This window comes from Glandiceps talaboti, chromosome 16 (genome assembly GCF_964340395.1).
Source record: "Glandiceps talaboti chromosome 16, keGlaTala1.1, whole genome shotgun sequence".
Classification (NCBI taxonomy): Eukaryota; Metazoa; Hemichordata; class Enteropneusta; family Spengelidae; genus Glandiceps; species Glandiceps talaboti.
In genome coordinates this window covers 21,652,766-21,660,209 of record NC_135564.1, presented here as the reverse complement: position 1 = coordinate 21,660,209, position 7,444 = coordinate 21,652,766, and the positions used below count along the sequence as shown (strand labels likewise).

The following is a 7,444-nucleotide window of genomic DNA, read 5'->3' as shown; positions in this document are numbered from 1 at the left end:
AGAGCATCTGTTTTCATAGCAAATTCAACAAGGAAACAATTCATCGCGTGACATTCAGACAAAGACCACTACCCCATCTCTCTCTCTCTCTCTCTCTCTCTCTCTCTCTGTCTCTCTCTCTCTCTCTCTCTCTCTCTCTCTCTCTCTCTCTCTCTAAATATGTGTGAAATTGACACTCACATGTCACCAAGTACAACTACATCAGTGTTACTTGTGTTCTTCCTTGTGCCATGTCTTGCATCAGATATTACATCGATACCAGGATGAGTTCTATCTTCAGAAGCAATTTCCTGTGTAATGAAGTATTTATATCGTTCTTATAATTTGCTCAACAATTTGAGTCATGTCACCATAAATAAGATTGTCTTCTAACTTCTAACATGAGGGGAACATCGCCTTTACCGGCAAAGTGCAATTCTTGCACTTTCCTATCAATCCTTATCAGCTCATTACCATAACTAAGTGTTTGCTTTTTGTAATTACATCTGATAAGCCTGAGTCGTCGCTGGTACAGGTAGGTCAAGACTGAAATGCTGTCGACCGAATGTGTGCAAGTACTAGTGAGTGTGTTACTCTGCCGTGAGGCACAACTGGCTTGGGTGAAAGGTCACGATCCGATCGCGATCATAACATTAGGATACATCGTGCACCGTACATTGACTATGATACATTTGGTATATGGACATCAGATATGGGAATTTGCTATTTAAGTATCTCTGCTTAATTTTTCAAAAAAATCATTTAACTAACTATGGAACGAGAAAAACTTTAGTTCCGAGTGCAAGGTTACTTTCAAGGAGTAAATCATTTGAGTCAAGGGACGTTATCAGCTGTTACAACTTTTATAATCCTATTACAGTTGACATTGCAAACAGATTTAGAGATTGTCAACAACCCAACTTGCCTATTGATGAACTCGGGTTATCCGTAGTTTGGTTTTACCGAGGCGTTTCTGACATGATCAATCTTGTACCTACTTCGAAAAAAAAAATGGTAAAGCATGTATGGAATGCCTATGGCAAGGGTCTCACCTTGCGTAATGCATCTTCCATGGATTCTTCGGCTGCCTCATGTATTCGTTCTGCATAGTTTGCAAAGAACTGTAAAAAAACATTACAGGGGTCGAAATAATGAAAAAAATTGGCTTGTCCACCAGGCAAGTAGAAAACAAAAAGTACTTGCCCCAATCAAAATGTGCTTGCCCATTCCAAATAGTGGGGTATTTTTTAGTGGCGTACAAATGCACTGTTGTGATTGATTGGTCTTTCTCTTGTTTATTGTCAAAAAATGTCACTTTGAGAGTTTCTGTGGGTACTGAAAAGTTCTCTCCACAATAAACAGGAGTCCTAGATAATATTAATTTTCATGGCCTAATTAATATTCATACTATAGCATAGCATATAATTTTTTTTCACCTGTAAAAAGTAGTTGTTAAGTTTTTCAGCACTTTCATAAGCTATCAATATAAAAAATGAATATTTATTTCAACACATATAAAATCTTTCTAAGTGTTTCTTATTGCACCATGTCAATGTATTTTCTTTCCTTCCTCATCCACACCACCTATTTTTCTCCCAGAAAATTTGCGGTTTATTCAAACACCCAAAACCTGAAAAATCATGCTGTAATTTACTATTGATGAAGAATATTCAATGAGTCACTGGTCATTCCAGGTATGTTTTTTCGATAAGACTGAGGGTAAACAAAGTACATCAAGGACAGCTGGTCCAGATTGTTTTGAAAAGTGGTCAGTCAAGAAAAACATCTTCTCAATATTGCTACAATGTTATGATTTTCCAGACTTGTTGGCACCATTGTTATACATTGTTATACATGTGCAGTATGTAATAAAGTACAGCATGAACACAGGCAAAAACACATACCTGATCAATAATCATAAGAAATTCTCCTTGCCCCTTGGGACAAGTACTTTTCAAAACAACTTGCCCAAGCCATGAAATCACTTGCCTGTGGGGCAAGTAAAAGGCCATTATTTTGAACCTTGCATTATGACCGTCACTGTGGTTTGAAATTGTCTTACACACTCTCATGTATATATATTGTCCACCAATTTGCATGTTGCTGTGTTTGTGTGTCAATGTACACTTACATCTATTTCTGTACTTCTCTTTGGTAATTCCCATATTAGCTGCACTTATTATTACTTCCAGGGCTTGAAATTAACTTTTTTAGTTGGTAGTCACTTTGACTACCAATTTTTAAAAATGGTAGTCAACAGGGAAGATTTGGTAGTCATTTTTTTTTTCCAGCATTTAATAATTTATGCATAAAACATTAAGTAATAATCGTTCTGGTAACACTTGAGTTTTCTTCATAAAATTAGTGACATTCATATTATGCAAACACTTGACCTGTGCTCCAAACACAAGGTGAGTATCATAGAAATGATTATTGTGTGTACCAAGCTCTTATTTTGCAATGTCCACTTGGAAACCTCAAACTGACACACATTTAGGTATAACACACACATAATAAATATACTCATATTTTTAAATCCATTCAGTGACACACACACACACACACACACAGAGTTACTGAGCGATTTACAGAAATAAACTTTAAAACACATTAGGTATGTTAAAATTCATTGATCCTGATAATTTTATTCATTTACTGACTGACTGACTGACTGACTGACTGATTGATTGATTGATTGATTGATTGATTGGTTGATTGATTTACTGTTTCATTGTTTCTACCCATATCCACAAGACGTCAACATTGATTCACAGTTGTAACTTCAAATGTCACTCACTAGCTAACTACGTTTGGGATTGCAACACTTTATCTCATGAATGATTGATGGTATCTAATTAGAATGACAAACGTGCATAAACAAATTCATCACGTGGGCTGGCATGTAAGCCAGACAAAGTTACAGTCTGTTGACAGGCAATGTAGTTAGGCCAGCGTACTCACTTTGGAAATTTCAATAAAAACAAATAAACTTTTCACAGTTCGGCGAAATCACTGAAAGGTTTTTCGTTTTTCGCAATATAGTACGCGGTTCTGAACAAAAAGCAGATGATTCACTCCGTGGACAAATGGTACATAACATAGCATTTTTGTTGTCATCAAATTTCAACCAGGTTTCCCTTCCATTAACCCATGATTTGTTGAATTTCCTGATAACTTTAGCCTTTTTCGGGGCATTTCCACCATTGCTGTTATCAACTGTTTTGTGTTTTTTCGCCACATTATTGGCATCCACTGAAGTGGCAGTGGCATCATTTTCAGCCATTGCTCCCCCTTGACTCGTGTCCCCTGATGTCTCCTCCGCTAACTTGGGCTTCGATTAACGACGGAAATGATTCAAAATACTCATTCTTCCAATAAACTGTGGTATCATACAATATTATTGAATGACTATTACACTCGCAATTAGTGGCGGGAGAATGACTTTATTCCGTATATATATTCTCCTAAGTTTTATATAATGTCGTTTGCAACAGTGAGACATGGAAAGGACAATGAAACAGTCATGAAATCAAATAAAGTGTTGCGTTTTTGACTAGATACTATCGCTTTGTAATATCACATATAATATCAATAAAAACAAATAAACTTTTCACAGGACGCTGAGGTCAATAACGTCGATCAGACGCATGTCGTTGTCCTAGACAAATGTAAACAATGGTAACACGTAAACATTATTCCACAAAACTAGTTGCTGGTAAAGTTTAAACTAGTTTCTTCCTTTGAGAAACTTAACCACGTCATGATCGAGTATACATCTCCCTATTCAAGTTCATACATCATCGTCACTACTGTTTTGTTCGCCTCGCTGACTGTATGGTAAAATATCAGGTCGATGCCTACATTGGCCGCCATGAAACCAGCGTCCAATGGCAGGTCTTGGGTCAAATCTTTCAAGTTGTGGTCCATCCAGCGAAATTCTGATCAAATCCGACAGTGTTTCTGTATTTAAACCTGCACGCCAGTCTGATTTTATGCGCCCGTGATTGAGAAGCCTCTCTCGCATTCACTCGTGTGAATGGGAATTAGTAGTACAACCTTTACAACTGACATTACATTACGAAATTCAGGTTGATTTTGTAGGAGAATGTGTTGCCAAATATCTAAGAAATTCAAGTCCGGATTAACAGCCAAAATTCCGGTTACAACGTTTTTCAGGCCCGTCCACTCCATGATTACTTCGTCTTCATTGTAGTTATCTTGCTGGTGAAGAAGGTCTTGAAAATGGGCGACTAGAGTAATTACGTGGTCGACTCCGTAATTTCGTAACTGTTTGTGGTCTCTCGGCCAATTAGTTGGGTCGAGTACTTTAGTTGCGACAAGGATGGGATCTTCGTGGAACGAGCGGAACGAGTGTAAATGTGTGTTTATCTGTTCAGTGCACCCATTTACAAGTCTGACTTTCGATTGTATGTTCAATGGAATCTCGCCATGAAAAATCATTGCTTCGGCTCCATTCGCAGCTAGTATTTTGTTAAATGCAGTTTCGGATGGCCCGGGATTTTCAGCTATCAATCGAAGGCTGTCAATTGCTTGTTGTACGCCATACTGGACACTTTCGAGAGACGTGTCATTTTTCTGGAACAAGAGAGACAGTCGAGAGAGTATTATGTAAACATCAAGCAGTATATACAAAGACTTGACAAAAGTGAAGTCGGTCAGTTTTTCTAAGAAACCTCTTGCCTTACACTTGGAATTGTTGGTATGGTCACTGCCAGGCGCTACGATATCTTGCATATGCGTTACAAGCGGTAGCCAGTCCCTTATGATAGCATCAATTCCGTGTCTGTGGTGCTCTATCCAACGTGTACCTAACACATTACTAGGTTTGATGATAGTTACTCCTGCAGCTAATGCGGCTTGTTTTAAAGCTGCATAATTACGAGGCGAATTATTATAAAACTTGAAAATGTGAACCAGAAAGTCCTCAATCCTCGCGTAACATGGCAGTTCTTTCAATGCAGATTTTAAGCAAAGTTCTAGTCTGTGCGCCGTGCAGTGAATACTAACTAAATGAGGTACATCTCTGCGTATTCGCGTAGTGACACCTGACCGCTCCCCGACCATGACGGCAGCACCATCAGTGGCTATACCAACCAGATTGTTTTTCCAATCTCCTTCTGGCATTTCCAACTCGCTTTGGAAAGCTCGGTCTATGGCACTAATAATTGCCTCTGCTGTTCCACGCGGCATTGCCTGAAAACCGAGGAAACAGGTTCTTGGTCTACAGCCTTCCAGTATTCGAACGTACACGATTTCTTCCTCAACAACAGAGCAATCGGTGGATGAATCATTCAAAACAGAATACAATTTACTCTCTTGTACCGATTTTTTCAGATTTTCGCGTAATATTTGTGCGATGAAGTTAAGGAAGACAGCTGCCTGTTTGTCGTTTCGATATGTATCACTGACTTTGACATTGTTGCACTCCTGGAGCGTCAAGAGTTCGGCGAAATCACTGAAAGGTTTTTCGTTTTTCGCAATATAGTACGCGGTTCTGAACAAAATATCAAGTGGCTGTAACCGCTTTTGATCCATGTTGACGATATGTGATATTATTGGTTGTGGGTTAGCACTTCTTTCAATGACTACCTTTCCATCGCTCGTTTATGACTCTGACTTAGTTCGTGTTTGCATAATGTTTCAACGCGACAGTTCATACAACCTTGGTCACTAGTAAAAGCAGACGATTCACTCCGTGGACAAATGGTACATAACATAGCATTTTTGTTGTCATCAAATTTCAACCAGGTTTCCCTTCCATTAACCCACGATTTGTTGAATTTCCTGATAACTTTAGCCTTTTTCGGGGCATTTCCACCATTGCTGTTATCAACTGTTTTGTGTTTTTTCGCCACATTATTGGCGTCCACTGAAGTGGCAGTGGCATCATTTTCAGCCATTGCTCCCCCTTGACTCGTGTCCCCTGATGTCTCCTCCGCTAACTTGGGCTTCGATTAACGACGGAAATGATTCAAAATACTCATTCTTCCAGTAAACTGTGGTAACTACAATATTATTGAATGACTATTACACTCGCAATTAGAGGCGGGAGAATGACTTTATTCCGTATATATATTTTCCTAAGTTTTATATGATGTCGATTGCAACAGTGAGACATGGAAAGGACAATGAAACAGTCATGAAATCAAATAAAGTGTTGCGTTTTTGACTAGATACTATTGCGTTTGTAATATCACATATAAGCTACACGTATTTTGTTTATTTTACCAGGCCATCGTTACTCGCTACAAAGTAAGTAATATTGAACACACACATAGCTTTAGACGCTACATTGTCAACTTGTCTGGCCTGTTAGCAGGCCTTCGTATTCGGCAGGATTTTCGTGGTAGTCAAGGGTGACTACCAGTTTTCGAACTTGGTAGTCATTTTGGAAAAACTGGTAGTCAATTGACGCGAGACTACCGCTAATTTCGAGCCCTGACTTCATATGTTTCCTCACTAGATCCAGCAGCATAAAATCCGTGTAACAAACTGTATATGTGTAATAAAAAAATGTGTCTTATTCAATGAAATTACTTACGAAGTCCGGGACGGGGACTTATGGATTGGGTTCCGTCGGTCCATGCGTGTGTCCGTCCGTCCGTTCGGAGCGGTTTCTTGGAGATGCCTTGACTGATTTTTTTGAAACTTGGTACAGGGGCAACATACTATAGCATACATATGCACGTCAATTTGTTTCATGATACGATCCAATATGGCCACCTAGCAGCCATTTAGTTTGTGAATTTTCCCTGTCCAAAGCCATAACTCAGACATGCTTGAAGAGATCTCATTCAAAGTGGTATTAGCACAGTGTGCTATGACATACATGTGCATATCCATTTTCGTCGTGATACAATCCGATATGGCTGCCTGGCAGCCATTTTGTTGGCGCAGTTTTCATGTCCAAAACCATAACCAGACATGTTTGAACACCGTACCTGACCCATCCTTTATTGTTGAATGGTTTATTCCATGACGTCATCTTGAAGAGTAGGCATGTCCCATGTCCAACGAGGAGACACAACATGAGTAGGCATGTTCCATGTCCAACGAACAGACACAACATATCTAAGTCTGTTTGATTTAGGTTCACAAGTGTTGTTGCGTGATCAGAGAGTAGTGATATCAAAAACAACCATATGAGGCCAAATAACATTAAGCAGGTTTGCAAATGACAACATAAACTGCCAGTTCCTTAAAACCCAATCATAGCGGGGACTATGTCATTCCCAATGACTTGTGACATTTTGGATTGTTATGTGAAATATGGGAAACCTCAATCATATGTAATGGTAATGGTAAAGTTATGGTAAAAATACAATACATAACTGATTGAACGGACCATTCAGAGATAAATAAGAGAGCAGGTAACGTAAATCTTGTACATGTATACAGTACTAGCCGGAACTTGGTCACCCAGCTGGCGCGTCTCAGACAAGAC

The 7,444-nt window shown here is 39.0% G+C and overlaps 1 pseudogene; it reads right to left on the bottom strand.

Annotated features, from left to right (window-relative positions):
• Nucleotides 1-3,769: 3,769 nt before the first annotated feature.
• LOC144447220 (zinc finger protein 862-like) lies at nt 3,770-5,535 on the bottom strand (annotated as a pseudogene).
• Between the last annotated feature and the right edge of the window lie 1,909 nt (nt 5,536-7,444).